Consider the following 17,793-nt stretch of genomic DNA (forward strand, 5'->3'; position numbering starts at 1 on the left):
AAGGAGAGGGTGAGGTAAAAGAAAGAGAAGACATTCAAAGACGAAAATGTAGCAAGTATTTCAAGGAGGAAGAGAATAGGAAAGAGGGAAGAAGGTATTGAGATGGGAAAGGGGAGGAGGAATTCTGATGAAGGGGTAACAAAGAAGAAGAGACAAAGAAGAAGAGAAATGAATGCTCCTTTTGTCTGACAGTACAGGGGATCTCAAGGCTAACAAAGATTTGTTTATTTGGTTTTGCTTTTAAAACACGTACCGACATGATCGATGATCGATTTAATATCTTATCACGGCTATGATCGCTGTTAAGAGAGAGAGAAAAAAAAAACCACAAGAAAATGAATTAATTGATAACTTCACGTACTAGTAATCATCGAGTACGTAAGTTCTGCGCGTGACTTTCGTCTGTGTGTGTACGTTTTCATGATACGCGTGCGTGTATAGTACTTATCGCTCGTAAACTATCGGGTCCAGTGAATCGATGCTGTTAAAAGGTGCTCGTACAACCCACTCTCATCTTTTGGTGCCTTCACATTGACATCATCTATAACAATGCGGAGAGCTGTGGAAACAAATATTTTTGCCCTTTTAACTTTCTTCGTCTTGCCACAGTCTTTAATCTTATACACAATATGCGTAAAGATGAATTATCAAAGACAGGTATACTATTTTGGCAGACCATGTAACTTGTTCATGTTGTCGATGACAAAGTATTGTCAGTGGCAGTAATTCTAACGGCGGGGGTTACCTGTGGGTGAACGGAGGGGCCACCGATATATCGATCTAAATCGCATGATTGTATCGAGGTAGGGATGTATCGTTACAAAGCGTCAACCCAACAAAAGATTGCACAAGACTATAGTGTTGTCCTTTTGCGGAGTCAGCAGGAAAGTTCTCAGAAAAAAAAAAGTTAGGAAATCTGTATATGACTATTGTATTTGTCATAATAGACAAAACGAGTTCTTGATTGGCAGTGGCCTTGATACACAAAAGTGTACTATGATCATTTCATCGCTTGTAGGACTGTAATCTGATTAGATTGAGATTCATGCTCATTCTTCTTTCTTAAATATTTGTCTCGTTAAATCTGGATATGCTCATGACAATGAAAAATATTCATCGTATTTTGTCTTGACAGAAGAGAATATATTTTAGATACCGAAACTTTGCCGCTAAAGCAAAAAGGAATTGATTCATATTGATAAGTCTCTTGTCATGTAAAACAATTAGCTCAATTGTCATCTATGGGGAAAACAATCTAAAGGAAGGACCTACAAATGAGTGCAATGAATGCATGGGCTCATTCCAAAAACAGCAGCAGACCATAATTCTCCAAATTCTCTCTTCCTGAAATCAAACCTTGATGAATTATTCATTTTGTAAAGTCTAGTCACCTTTCTACTGATTTGCTGTACTCGTCATTGTTGTCCACTCATTCCTCGGGGCAGAGAAGGCAGTAGTAATGAAACTATCGTAGACAACAGACCATATACGTCATTCGAACATACGACAATTGCGACGCTTATCTACGCCGCGTCATTGGCCAATATGACGTTGAAGCACGGCCCGAATGAAACCGTATTTTATGCTATCTGTATCGGGTAAAAACGGACAAGGGTAGACGAAGGGAGAGAGTACCACATCGTCTAGTTTACCCTTTATATCAGGGTTGAGGAATCCTTAGAGTTAGCTCTGACCAGCGATCCGGAAAGGTAGAAGAAACCCAAACACAGATTTGGTGACCTGCACTTTGGTCAAAATTTATCATAAGCATGATAAAAGAAATAAGCGTTTCGGATGCCGTCTTGAATTTCTATGAGCATGTTTTTGTCTTTGAAATTGCAAATTGAGTACCAGCTACATGCTTATGGGATAATGCCTAATTTTCATGTGTCATGAATTATTTATGTATCTTTGTGTATGTTTCTGCCATTATTACAGTATATGGATCATAATCGGGTTTTTTTCAGTAGGCCTACATACCGTATACGAAGTGCGTCAAGTGCGGGCAAAAAGAAGCTTAATGAATTTTTCAGGAACCCGTAAAGAAGGACATTCTTTTTTTATTGCATCTGATTGACAATTGCCTTCATCGACATAAAGAAACACCGATTATTCAGTATCTGGGTAATTGTCATGGTAGAAAATCATAGATGTACAAACTCGGGTGGGATTCGAACCCATGACCTGATTGCTAGATTGGCAACATATCCACTGGACTACCGAGCCTTCGCACGATAGCCAATGATGGCTCTTATCCCTTTAAACGCGGGTCCAGCATATCTATAGGGATTGATGATTCTCGCTTCGAATGGTTTCTTTTAGGCTGAAACTGATTGACAACTGCCCTCCATCGATAAAGGAAAAATTGTCAATTAGTTGCACTAATAAGAAAAACGTCTAAATAAAAGAAGCATTAATTAGCATAAAGACAAACTTGTTCGAAGGAAATTTTGTACAAAAGTAGTAACTGCATTTTTGAAGTATTCGATACCAAAACTCACAAATCGATCAATCTCTCGTGATATCACTGTCTAGGAGCATGTGTAGTGCACAAAGACAGTTCTGTTATGTAGGTCTACAGCTTGTACAGGGAGGATGATGTGATAGAATAGTATGTCCACTCCTAGCTTCATCGAAATACAGTAGTAAATTGAAAAAGAACAGAAAGTTTATGAACGATGATGAAGCAAGTGAAAAGTCAGCAAAATCAGTGATGACAACAAATCTAAAAATTGTCATTGAAATCTTCCAACAGAGATATCACATGACTGACTCACTGGGCCTCTTACTTCCCTAACATGTATTGCATGTCCCTACTGGAAAGAACACAGTGTCCCATAATGTGTTCACAGTGTGTTCACAGTGTGTTCACAGTACGTTCACATAGTCGACTATGTGAAAACGCTCGAATTTAACAGTGTGACAATTATTTCACACTGTGGTGTGGTTTTCACAAAGTGCTAATGTATAGTAATGCTTTGTTTCACACTGTGAATTGACGACTCACATTGTGTTAGATTTCACACTGTGTTCACACACTGTGGGACACTGTGTTTACACACAGTGGGACACTGCGTTCTTTCCAGCACGGGTGTCTTACACATAGTATTAGAAAGAAAACAATTTCTCTTTACTTCATCCCATCTCGGTGCTCCAAAATTTTGCTTCGTAGTTTGCTTTGCCTTAAAGTTAAGCAGAGGACAAAGTCAATGACGTAGGTGTCATGTGATTGAGATGACCAATCAAAGAATCCCATTCACTAGTCAAATAATATTTCATGCAGTCGTAAGATTTCTGCCACACTTGGTGAAGATTTTCAATTATTTGTGGCTTCTTGATTACAGTTTATCATGAGGGAGGAAACCGTATAAGTTTAAGCATCTATAACTACAACGTAACTATAAGTGCGTGGTCTCAACAGATTCTGACTCATCTGCTTTGTGAATGTCACAAGAAATGGTGAATTTTTCATGATGCAGAATTCTATAAGAACAAAATAGCGTTAATTCATGAAAGTTTCAACCGCTAGCATGTAACGCAGAGCAATGGGAAAAACAAACCGACAAACTACCTCTTGTCGAGACTATTTTCCCAGAAAGTGTTTATTGACAGATTTTCTACAAGTTTTTCCAAACCAACGAGTGCTGTGAAATTTGTGGAAATCCATGATGCCCTTGCCGCTAAGGTCTTATAATCACTGCCCATGCAGCACACATGACTCAACCTCCAGTAAGAAAGTACACTTTTGTTCACGCCATACACTGCACGTAGTTATCTTGTTAAGTCTTTCAGGCTTGTGGGCTGCGAAGGAAATAGACAGTACAGGAGCTGCTAATATCTTCCCCCTTTATATGTTATGTGCATGTAAGCGTCTCGCTTTCTTGAAGCACGCGTGCTCTTCATCACAATACATATTAGATAACCATTTTTCGTGGCTCTTGAAATGACAGACATGTCCATACAGGCTCTTTATATGCTGATGATGGGGCATGGTCGGCGTCTTTCTAGTGTCGTGGGAGTCAACTCCAAGTTGAACACAGACAAGGAAAGAGAAGGTGATAAAGAGAGAGAGAGAGAGAGAGGCGGGGGGAGAGAAGGGGAGAGAGAAATAAGGGGAAGAGAGAGGGAGATGATATACATGTCAGAAGATAAGCAATAATGCGTAAACAGGTTCGACTGACCAGCCCGTATTTCTATCATTAAGGGTGTATATGGTGATTGCAGATGCGCAAAAGATCCCCCACGGCAGAGAAACGGTGACACGTTCACAGGTAAGGTGTTTTATTGATACATATGACAACGTACCAAATAATCTTTTAAGTATTCATGCACGGCTTCTCCTTTCTATTATGTGGCTGGCACATTAAGTAGTGACATGGACCTCCAGAATCTACGCGTTCGCAGAAGTCTCACGGCGAACGCACGAATTCATAATGAATAGGTTAAAGACATTGTATCTCAGACACGAAGCAGACGTTACATTAGCACTGGGGATGAAAAGGGAAGACAATGAGGAATTCCAACCCTCCAGATTTCTCCCCTCCTCCCCTCAGTCCCTCATCACAAAGTGGTCTATCCTCAACTGGGTTGAGCGATGTGCCAAAACAAGACCACGTGAAGACGAAAGAGGAGACCACCTGTGCTGGAGTGTGACGGACGGTTAATATCCGTACAGAAATCTTGGGCACGGACAAAGGTGTGAGAATATTGGAAGACTTGGTACAGAGAGGGGGGAAACTGGAGAAAGAGGGAGAAGCCGATATCAATTTAAGTGACTACGTGGTTCGTTCGAAGCAGGAAAGGTGGAGGGTTTCTATTGAACGTGACCATTTTTTCGCACGAAATAAAGTTCCAAGCTTGAAATTTGTTAACAATTTTTACATTATGATGTGAAAACAAACAAGACAGAAAAATCAAAAAGTTTTCTTTTTTCTGTTTCACTCTAAGTGATATGGAAGTAAATTGTGTGCATGTAAGCTCGAAGGTTATAAAATAGGATTTCTTTTTTATCCTTCGGTGACTTATAACCTAGTTTGCACTCGGCAGACTGATTTCATTCAAGACGTCATTCTCCCTAGCTGGCGGACGTTGTTAGACGTCAATATTTGATTTTAGAGATACTCATTCGCTTGTACGTTGTGTCGCTGTTCGATAATGATCAACCTACGCTGTCGGCATATCTAAAGTATACTTTTCTCCTTGTGAAAACTCTACGATGATTCCATGGTATGTATCAAAGCCCCCCGGAAGATAACTCTTTTGTCATCGTCTCTGTCATCGTCATCAGTTTCATTATTGTCAGTCAGGATTTCCTTTTCTCGTCTTATCATGAGACAACTCACCTAATATCTACCGCACTCGCGCTGTCCGTGATTGTACCACATCCCCCGTCATGTTGACAGTATACAGTCCATCCAATCAACAAATGCACCAAACTGACACGCCAGCCATCGGAGGGTAACAGAGAGGTTTCATTTACTTAACGATTCAAAATCGCAAGCAAGACGCCAGTGCGTTCACAAATGATGAGTAAAGATAGAAACTCCTCCCTTCCCTCGTGCTTTTCAGATGATATAGATGTTAACGTGCCAAGTAACAAGTGACACTGACTTCACTAACGGGGTGATCACAGCTGTCGACAGAGCGATGAATATATCAGAGACAGACATTTGACAGAGATAAAAGATAAGAGCTTGTCCGAATGAATTATTCTTCTCATTGAGTTCTTCATCACTGGATTAGTTTATTATAAGGAAAATTATATATAAATGGGTGTTTCATTCAGAATACAAAACAAAACAAATAAAACAATGAAATGTATTATACTGTCCTTATTCTTAAGTGTGGGTTAAAGCGAAAGCGATTCTAAGCTTGATTTTTCTTCTTATTACAAATGTAAGTGCTTTTGCCTAAATCGGATCATTCCACACTGATCCTCTTTGGCGTATCTTTGCACTTATCGGGGTTGGGGCAGTCACTGGCAAACAAAAAGAAAGAAAAAAAAATAATAACCTGTTCCTTGAGGGAGACTATTTGGAGTAAAAAGCGGGCCACCTGTCCGCAAGTATTTCGTACTTGATGATTTCTTCGGAAATCGAAAATTAATTTAACATTTGATGTTTGCTCCTATTCCAACCGGGCAGCCAGAGGAGATTAGGCCATTTTTAGGCACTTTTATGGCAAGATGCAAGTACTTTTATCATGAAACAGATTTGGTCGTATTCAACCCTCGTGCACAAAATCGTGCAAATTTGTACTACATTTTGATACTGTCCTTGAACATGCCTATTCCTCGGCGACTAATTCACACGTCATTCAATATTGGTTTGCTACTACGGTGTATTTGACAAATTTATTGCATTGGGGTTTTTAGAATTATTAGGGCATGGAGTGTTAATCCTGATGATGTGTTGAAGTTGTGTGTGCGTGTGAGGAGAAAAGGGTAAATACATATAGAGTTTCATTATCATCACATGTGTACTAGTAAATGATTATTATACGGCAAACGAGGGGCACTTACAGAGCAAACATGTATAGTGGATACAGTTTGGGTGGAACATGACTATGAAGTGAAGTGACATTTGGAGGCAAAATTACAGGTGTTAAAATTTCAGCAATTATGATGGAGGAATTTATGAAAGATATTATCGTTGGTATACTGCGTATCGGTATTTCTAGGGAAGAAGGTATTATGCATTCGTATTTATGGGAAAACGTGAACACGTTTGATGACTGCAAGGTTTGAGATTAGGATGACGAATAAATGGTATGATAGTGAGTCTCATTGTTGGTAAAATATTTCAAATCTCTTCATGGAGTACGCTTCCCTCTAAAACAGAAATAGAATAGACCTTCGGTTTCCATGGCATGAAGTTGAAATCCCGTCTGTTCGTTTTATGCAATATACCTCAAAGTAGGTAGGGCCTAACTGCTTTTGTGTCGCCGCTTGAAATATCATTTTATTATTTAGTTGTGATATAAGTGTTTCATGATTTGTTCTTAGACGAAAGCCTCTTTCATATCTTAATAAATAATTCCATCATAGATTTAACGAAAGTACTTGTCCCTCTGAAAGCAGGTAATGTAGTACAACAGCCTTGCCTACCTGCGCGAGAAATGGATGAGCCTGCAGCTAGCTGACTGTGTATATCATCGAAGCACGCGACATGCCGCTGTCACACACGCCAAGGAAAAACGCGCGAAAACAATCAGTTTTGAGGAGCAGACCACCAACTGACAGCAGTCACACTTGAGGCACATGCTGGTCTTGATCGCTGGTTGTGAATCATTACTACCACCCTGAAAGAAGAAAGCTAGAATAAACTCCACGTCGCTAGACACTGAGGCATCTCAAAGGGCATCCTCCGCCAACCTTGCAGAAAGTGCTCTCCATCATCACTTTAGCTTCGTCTTGCATAAGGTAGGTATTTCAACTTGAATTTATAGCCTGGAATGGAGGTATATAGCACACGCCTTTCTCCAGTCAATGTTCGATGGACAGGCGATACTCTGGTATAACACGTTTAAACAAAGCCTTACATTTGAGATCGCGGTGCCATCTTTTATTTCAACAAAGTTATGACCTTTTTTTTTTCCAGAGATTTTAAATAGTGTTTGGTTTATTCTTTCATGTCTTGAAGTTGAAATGTCGTGATGGTCTTTAATTCACTCGTCACATACCTTGAGAACCAGATTATCCTAACGTTTTATTTGGAAATTTGCATCCAATTAGTAATAGTCCACGAAACAATGACAATCGTTCTATATAAACAAAACACATATAAACTGAAAAAATATATACATTTCATTTGTTACTTTATTTGTCACTTCTGCTTGACTCCAGATATGTTTTTATCTTACTTAAGCCTCTTCAAATGAAAGCGAAATTGCTTTTCAATTCCATATGGATGCAAAGGTTTTGCTTTTTTAAAAGATCAAGGATACATTCAGATAAGTCTAATTTTTTTTTTCACCAGATGATTGCATATAATTTACAGCTTCATCGAACGGGACAAGGGAACCTGAATTCGTCGTTCATACAGTAACTTCAGTTTATTGCCTAATTCATTCTTGGCGTCGCATAGTTTCGAAAGTGTAATTTTATTGGCATTAGTGATAATTGCGCAGCAGTGACAAAAAGTCTTGATATTAAGATGAAACCTTGGTCCAATAATACATCATTGTGTGCGTGCACATTTCGTTTGCTTCTTTGACAACGGTATTGACAGTAGTTTTCAAATTTAATGCGTCATTCTGAACTTAATGTCGTCGTCATCGTGATGGTGAGGAGGAATACATATCGATGATGATTACATGTATTATATGATTATAATGTTTATATATATATATATATATATATATATATATATACATTTATTTATTCATTTATGCTTGTGTTTGTTTGTGTGCAGGTTTTTTTTTTATGCGTGTGTATGTGTGTGCCTGTTCGTTTATGCGAATGCGGAGCAAAGATACAGAATTACAAGAAATTTAGAATCTCAGGGACACTTCGGCAGTGGTCATCTTGTCAAACTTGTTTGTTCCGGTCACTTATTGAATAACAATATTGCATACGTGTGGAGACAGCACCGCCGCCAAGATCTGATGTAATAAATTTCGATTTTCAAAGTAAATGTGGAATATCAAAATACCACTTCTTTCGGGCACTGAACGCGTGCCGGGTATATAGGTATTATGTTGAAACCTGCTTTGGAAATTTTGTTTCTTTGGACAGAGAAATACACCAATGCCATTCAGTAGACTCTATATATGGCGATGATTCTTTTTTTTTTCCTTCTTTTTTTTTCAATAGATAACGGGCAGAGATTATAGTGATGGTCGCCTCTCCCCTCATTCCTTAAACGTTTTTCTCTTTCTTGTTCTTTCCCTTCTCCCGCTTTCCCCTGTTCTTTCCCTATCTTTCATTTGTTTGCATATTCATCTTTATTATTTATAGCTTGCTCACATTACACTCATCATTTCCAACAGTTGATATCTCTCGTGCAAAAATAGCTTCTAACATGCAGACAATTCATACATTTTTCCTCAGTTCTTAATGATCGCGTTGCACCTTAAATCGCAAGTAGCAACGTGGATTTTTGTTCTTGAAAAGTTTCATTTCAAGCTAATTTGATTCTTCTGTCCTGGATTTAATTTGTACAAGGGAAAATGAACAAGCAGACAGATTACGCCTCACTTCACACCTGTTGCCATCCAAAATCATGTATGTCCATTGCAAAGTGTTTCTTTTTTTCTGATCATATGACCTGTATTTGGCTCTTTCGCGGAAGTCTGATACCCTAAATTGTCCTGATAACTCTAATACTTCAAGGCAAATATGCATCCTAGGTTTTGTCACGTATTTTTGTCCAATTTATTGGTGAGAGCGAGCTGCAGAAATACCATCAGATATGAAAAAGAAAAATGAACCGTGCAGAGTAAAGACAGAAAAAGTTACAAATTCTAGGGAGAATAATACAATTGCTCGAAGGGGATTGACGCTCACAATACTGAGCGGTCTGTAATCAATCATAGTATTTTTCTTTCTCAACTTATTTTGGAAGCACAGGTTGTCATCAAAAATAGTTCATGATGTCTGATTAAGAACGGAGACTTTCAACAAGTCTTGTAATAAAATCTTCTGAAACTAGTATAATGGTTATAGCGTGGTACGATTTCTTTACTTATCACGAGTGTGTTTTCCCCGGCCGGGAGTCCCTTTACCAGCACAGTATATCGGGGTGACGGATCAGTTACGGCATCGGGCGACATTCTTGCGGGGAAAATTTTACAGCATCAATGGTAACAATAGATTCTGTTTTATTTTTTCTTCTCCTTTCTTAACATCTGTATCCAGAACATGTTTCGGTAGCTGTTGTACGAGTGTCAAATCGCTTTGGGCTCCCACGCCTCGTGTAAATAGAACGATTCACATTACGCTACAGCATTTGGGGCAAATTACGTCAGAAAAAAAGAGAGGAAAAGGGATATTGAAGGAATGCGCGGAAGCACTCGCTCCGGAGTCGCGTTTGTTTATTCACAGCATAGATTGTGTACATGGGCAGGTAGAAAGACGGTAATACTTCTCTGTATTTCACGTTGCAATAAATTGTTTCGTTACAGTCAGTATCTCAGACATTCCCTCCCCCTTATACGCGGAAAAGGAACAGAGAAAAAAAATAGATAGTGCCTCGCGTGGTTCAGAGAGGACAATGATTTTAGCAAACTCCTATGATTTAGCAAATTCCAACGGCGCCGTGAAAAGCATCGACCACCGTACTTTCAACCTGATGTGATCTTATAGCCTTTCAGAGGTAAACATTCCGAAAGTTGTAAAACGCTTCTGTAGTATATCTACAAGCCTCGACACTAACTTTCTTTTTTTTGGGGTCTGGTTGCCCGTTTGGGCCCCTAAAATCTTCAAATCAAAATTGTAGTGGCCCGAAATGATATGTCGTGACCCGAAATAAAAGCAAAGGTAACAGTGTTTTGTTTTCGAATCAAAGTTACCCGATCGGGCCACCAAAAGACAAATTTGGTGGGCGAGACACCCATGTTTAGTGGCCCCGAGTCACTGGTCTACCGCTAATGTCGAGCCCTGGTGGGGCTTATATACATGTACACACACACACACACACACACACACACACACACAGACATATATATATATATATATATATATATATATATATATATATATATATATATATGTATATATATATATTGATATGTAACTTTCCTTCAGCCTCGAAACCATTATCTACAACAAGAAGAACTACCACTTTAAGGACATTAAAAGAAATAAAGAAGTAAACTTTACAAAGTAATTGGACAAGGAGGTATCCGTGGTTAAACGTGTTTGGATTAAAAGCCTAATTACTGATAGACAATCTATACGCCCCCCCCCCTCTTTCTCTCTTTCTCAATAGTCTTGTACGCAGACATTCCAACAAAGATAACTTATATACCCCATAAGTTGACTTTTTATGGCAGAGTATTACTTCAGACTGATATCTCAATTGAATGAAAAAATGTATTCCTATCGCAGATCTTGGTGGATCTTTTTGTTTTGCTCTCATATTTATTTTTTTTTCTTTTGGCTTTGTTGCTAGTAGGTGCAATCCTGTCGCTTCCCATGCGAATACTTAAAATGAAGTCGCTTTCATCTGTTGACCGATGAAAATACCGCCTCGAGTACACCATCCATCAGGCGTTAGTATTGGGTTTGACAATCCTTGCGATATTTACCTCGTATTTTTACCATGACAATTGACATATGTTGGTAAATAGACTTTCAAAGCTATCTACGGCTAGGAAAAAATGTTTACAATGTGATACAGGATGTAACATACTGACAGTAGCGTCAGTGACAATGTACATCCACGCGAATTTCATGATCGTCTATATACGTCAATCTTACAGACTAAACATTATAATACTTATAGTCTTGTATGCACAACATTGTCGTAATAGTAATGTAATATCATAATATCATCATGGGATAAAAAGATAATATCAATAGATACTGATAAATTTTACGACACCAAATCTTCTCTGACCTTGTCAAGGAATATCAAGAGAGAATGACAGAGGGCCCTACTGAAAAGAACAGTGTCCCACAGTGTATTCACAGTGTGTTCACTGTGTGTTCAGATAGTGTGATAGTAATGCGTTGTTTCCCGCTGAATTGATGACTCACATTGTGTTCACACTGTTAAAACTCTCGAATTTAACAATGTGAAGAGATTTCACATAAAGTGTTTCACACTATGTTTCTCACACTGTGAGACACTGTGTTCTTTCCAGGAAAGGGGAGGGGAGGGGGGGGGGAATCTTCGTGTCTGATTAGATGATTGCAAACATAGCTCCATTTCAATGCTAGTAAAGCAATTATACAATGATGTAAAAAAAGCCTAGAAACAAAAGACAGGGACAGCTTCTGGGCGATCATTTGTATGCAAATCGAATTGCTGAGTGGATATGCGTACCTTTACAGCATTTTCTTTATGATGTCTGTTGTTGAGAAAGCGATTTCTTGAATGTATCGCTCATTCTATCTTCCATAGTCAACTATCACATCCGTGATCTCTGCTTTAAACTCATCATGAGAAATCGGAGGTCGAACTTGTTTAAACTTCCAGTTACACATGGTAACTAGGTAAGGCAAATGGATTGTGGACTGTGCGTTTCTTTTATAAGTATAAAAGGGGATGAATCCAAACAGATAGAAAGAGAGAGAGAGAGGGGGGGGGGGGGGGGTAAGGGAAAGAGTGGAGTGGCCGATGGTTCTACCCAGATTCTGGGAATTAACCGTGACACTTTACTCCGTGCAAGTTATTTAGCCGATGTTTGACATCGAGACGTGGTTTGTTGTTTGTATCACCTTGTTAGAGCTGATTCTGTCGCGAGGCCTTCGCTATGTTCACTCGAATCCAAAATCGTTTTTAACACTATCGGTGTATAGACAAAACGATCTCTTTCGGAGGTCGCCAGAAATTAGTGTGGGCTAGGCTATGCTTTTTCCGAATAGTTTGAGATTTTCTCGCTACTACCGCGAAATTTATGTCCAATCGTTATCATGAGTGAAGATTCTAGAATTTTCATTAATGTGTTTCTTCCTGTCCGGTTCCACAATTGGGTTGAAATACGAGAAACATTAGGAACGATTGGCCAATCATAAGAAATCCATTAACCCTTTCTATGCCAGTGAGTCAAATGTGAACAAATTTCACGCACAAACCAAGGACAGGAAATAAACGTGATACCCAAAGAGTTAAGAAAAAACTGTGAAGAACATTAGATGTTTGGAAAGTCATCAAGATGATCCACAGTCTAATATATCGGCGTTTTTCTGTGTTTCATAAAACAGCAATGGTATTTTACCATCGTTTTCTATCGAGCATATCTTAATAAAACATGACACCGTTTCCTTTTGCATTAAAGATAATCAAAGGTGGCTGGTATAAGTAATGGGATTATAAGAAATTCATCCCACGAAAACTGTACAGGACGCTTTAGATACCCCGGGGAGAGTTTGCTAATTTACCTGACCAGCGGTGGAAGTGACGAGTATAATGGTGTTTCGTAGTTCAAGTACATGTACTGTTTTTTCACCGGCAAGGATAAGACTAATTAAGTTCATGAACGAGGCGTTATCATGGTGGCATTATATGAGCTTAGAAATACTTTTCGAAATAGTTTTTTTTTCAGGAATTGTCAACAGTTTATAATCAAAGGGCATAATGAATAATAAACACCCTACTTTTTTCCCCTCAAGAACGTCGTCCTTTTATAAAACATAACGTATAGATGTACCAAAGATGTCTACGAAATCTTTCAAGTAACACACCAATGTAAATGTATTTCTATAAAAGTCAACAACATCAAAACGTTAAAAAGGGAGCATCCCTTAATCTAAAAAGTGCAGACAAAGGACATATTGAACAAGAAAAAAAACACAAATAGAATAAGGCTCGATTTAGTGAAGAAGAGATGACGCACGGGGTTTGAAGTATGATACCGCTCTTGTGATATGATCGAATCAGCAGGAGATGAATCAATCCGTTACTAGACACTTTTATGAATAATCCACAAATTTTGTTTCATCTAGGAAGAAGAGGGAGATGTAATTTCCTCGTCAAACGCGTCGATTTACCTCAAATCCGTGACGAAACCTTTCTCTTATTATCGGTTTCTTGTCTCCCGTCGCTTATTTCTCTCGGGGTATTTTTTCATTCTTGAGGTATATATGGATATATGGGCATATATATATATATATATATATATATATATATATATATATATATATAATTATATATATATATATATATATATGTGTGTATATGTATATATATATGTATATATATATATGTATATATATATATATGTTTATATATATATATATATATATATATATACATATACAAAATACATATATCATATGTACGCATATATCGTTTTCAGTGATCACTAGTAATTCAGTAATCTATATTTGTGTATTTTCAGGTATAGTATCCCTCTACATTTTTTTTTTCTCTTCCGATATGGTATCAAACTCTTCTTTTTATTCCTTCCAGGACAAGTCTGTGTTTCCACCGTGTAGCTCCCACGGATAACTAGTCATTTAATGCACATAAGACACCAATTCCCATACCACTTTATATATTCTTCCGGAGTCAAGTTGCGCTGATTACGAATGTTCATGATTATTTTAAATCTTTTACATAATGCTCGTCGACTGTCATTTTTGCGTGACACAAAATTGAGCTGAATTTTGAGATTTCTACTATAAAAACTTTAAAAAATGTCATTCCTTGACATTCCTATACAGACTATAGCATTGAAACATATTGGAGAGCCCTCTTAAACACAAGTCATGTCAGCTACTTGAAGTATTTTTCACCTATTCTTTAATTATCAGTTCTCCTCCCTGGAAGGATCACCCTTTTAGCCACAGATTCTCAAAGTGATCTATTTACGTATATCATTACAACTCCTCGATGGCCGTTTGGATGATATTCTAGCCAACTGACGTACTGTCTCTAGCACATTGTCAATTAGACACCTCGTTCAAGTTTCCAACGTTATCTCCTCACACTCCTATAGATGTGTTTTGCGATCATTCTCTTCCATCTTTCACAATTCAAACGACGGAAAAGACAATGCATTTCACGTGTTTTTCATAAATGTATAAAGGTCATGAAGATGAAATACATAAATCATTCTTTTCTTCATGATTTACGGTATTTTTTTTTTTGTACAGAGCAGTTGAATAGTACTTGTGCAAAAGACGTAATATTACGTCACAGAGAAGTCTAATTTGAGTAACATACACTATGCGTATGTATGACCGAACGTTTACTGTGTTTTTTTCTTTGATCCGTCGGTTTTTTGTTTTGTTTTGTATGTTGCTCATCCTATGTTGTAATTTGACGGGTGATCAAGCTGATGTAATTTAGTTTATCTATCAATAGATAATTCACCCATCCAGGTGAAAAAGCAGACTGGAATGGTCATTACATGAAATAGACTTTTTATTGTGACGTTGTACATCTACTCTCTTGCTGTGTACTCTATTGTTCTTGAGAAACCTTTACCACATTTACGCGACCGACCAAGGTGGGCGCCCTTTACAGTAATTTGACATTGCCGCCAGCTCGTCCAGGTCATTAGTGCGGCAGCTGCCCTGCCGGGATCATCCCACAATGTCTTGACCGACATTCAAGTGGTCCATGTTGGCTGTTAAAGTGGACCCTAATCGCTCTGAGAGTAAAGAGACCGCGCTGTTAATCCAACAAAAGCAACATCAATACAAACACACGCACCCGGGCGCAAGTGGGAGGGGCAAGGGGATTCTATTTCGTTGTATAAAAATTTCGGCAGATTTAGAGATCTCTATGTCTATATCCTGTATGTAGTGTCCTATTGTTAGACTTAGAATTAGAATTAGAATAGTCTGTATGGCCTATATTAAATTATTTTGTTGATAAACGCTGGAAACACCGTTTCTATACGCTAGAAGTAGCTGCGAGTGGATAAAGATATACTTCTATCCTCACCGAAAGTCTGTTGAGCCAATCCTACGCATACCTTTCTCGCCACTCAATTTCCATCATATTCCTCACAGAGATTGAGTCAGAAGCTAGAAATGGATTAGGCACTTAGCCAGCCAGCCAACCAGGCAATCAACGCCTTCCTGCATATTCGTCAGTCTTAAGTGGCGCCAAATCAGTGGTTGTGGCAGCAACAGGATCGGGAGGGTGGTGCGATCGATTACCGGCCATAAGTGGCAGACAAGGGAGTTGCACTTTTTGGCTAACGATGCATGAAAAGTGCAATCTTAAAGTGAAATGTAGATCCATGTTTAAGTTTGCTTTCATTAACCTAGTAAACTCAAAGAAAGAGGGCCACTGGCAGCCGGGGTTTTGTTCCAGTCCGAAAACTTGTCTAAAATAAGAGAAGATGATTGAAGGATCTTAAGCTTCCGTTATCGCATTTATTAAAACATCGGAGTTCAGTGAACATGCTTAATGTTCGTTTTGGAAATTAAAAAAGCAAAAAAGTTTTGAAAACCCATCAATCGGTAATGACACAAGAAGGGGCTTGTCTTGCTTCTTCTGTATCTACTGAAAAAAAGCATTATCTTTTGTTTCTGGCATAAGAACAGCAGGAGACTTTTGAGGGGAAATAATATTTTGCTGTAAAGAAAAAGACAAATGTTTGTCAACAAGTTGTTGTTTTTTGTTATTGCACGTATTTATACCCAGCAAATGGCTTCTCCATTTTCTCCCTTCTATTTGTTCTCTTTGAAATTGAGATGCTTTAATTGCTGCGTTAAGAGCAGAGCACTGTGATTTTCTTCCCACTAGAATGCGTCAATTATTTTGGCAGTTCCACCGGCTTTGGGACAAACAAAAGTAGATAAGCGTGCGCTTCAGTTAAAAACGGACAGACACACCCACACACCCACTCACGCACACACACACATACAATCAATTTGATTTTGTCAGTAAGTTTCGAGTGTCCGTCCTTCCTTAAAATGTAGCAAGGCCAACGATTTATACATCCGCTGAATATCTTCCGCGATTTACTTCAAAATTAGTCGGCGTGAGAAATCATAGCTGAGACAGGAAGTGCATTTGTTTCATTTCAGGAGTGGTAGAACTATAAAGCAAAACCCTACAAGCTGTCCAGATAACTACAAGCTGTCCAGATTTAAACGCAAGTTTTAAATGGATTGTGACAGTGATATCCCTTGGAAATCTAAGGGTGAATATAATAATAAAAACAACAACAACACGATGCTTGTGATTATGTTGGTGATTGTGAAACCCATTTTGTTCTATAAGCCTTAGACCAAATTTTCATCATCAAATTATTTCGTGATAATATATAGAAATGTCACTGATATATCTCTACCTCTGAGTTGATTCTTTGCGATTTCATATTTGGAAAATAATCATAGGATACAGTTTCGTTGAAAACGTCCAGAACTCTGGGAATTTAGATTTTCAAGATGTTGAATTGACGTGCATTTTCTCCAGATATGGACACAATAAACAAGACCGTTATGATAATGATGACAGTCACATTCAATTCAGGTGTTGTTGGTTTTTTTTTCAATTCAATTCAAATTAATTCGTTTATTTCCATTTCAGGTCACAAACACACACACACACACACACACACGCACACACACAAACAACATTAAACATCCAGTGTTACAACATAAAACATACAAATAATCACACATATAAACACAACAACAACAACAACAACAACAACAAGATTACAGGCATAAATTGTTACAGATTACAACAGGAAATAGGTTTGTTTGTTTGTTTGTTTGTTAAAATATATTTATTCAGGATAAAAAGTTCAGCAAAAGCTGTTTTACAACAATGTCCTGTATCAAAACACATATAAAAACAGTCTCATACGCAGTTTCTAATGCAGTGGATTTCATGCATGTCATATGTAAATTGAATCGAATTATTCAAACTAAAATATCAATTGAGTGATTTTATAATAAAAGTAATCACTAAATTAGAAATTATCAAATAGGTAAAATGAAAAATGGTGTACACATAAAAAGCCAATAAGGCCTGTAAGCGCGCGTACACCGTTGTCAAGGTTATCTAAAAATGAAATTTAAACAGAGCAAATTATTTTATGAACTGGCATTTCTACTTTCTGACAGGGGATTTTGTTAGTTTTAAGGCAAATCAAATGCAATCGGTGACAATACAGATCTTAGCATTCATTGCTTACATCAAAGGAACTACAAAATGCAAA

The 17,793-nt window shown here is 38.0% G+C and overlaps 1 protein-coding gene across 1 annotated transcript in view; it reads left to right on the top strand.

Annotated features, from left to right (window-relative positions):
- Window positions 1-7,193: 7,193 nt before the first annotated feature.
- Window positions 7,194-17,793, top strand: part of LOC139724195 (uncharacterized) — a 52,081-nt gene continuing 41,481 nt past the window's right edge. Inside the window, exon 1 of the mRNA XM_071635340.1 lies at window positions 7,194-7,420. The gene's annotated coding sequence lies outside the window, so the exon portion shown is untranslated. The remainder of the gene's footprint in view (window positions 7,421-17,793) is intronic.

This window comes from Diadema antillarum, unplaced genomic scaffold, assembly GCF_040938485.1.
Source record: "Diadema antillarum isolate AM-2024a unplaced genomic scaffold, OU_Dant_1.0 scf00000208, whole genome shotgun sequence".
Taxonomy (NCBI): Eukaryota; Metazoa; Echinodermata; class Echinoidea; order Diadematoida; family Diadematidae; genus Diadema; species Diadema antillarum.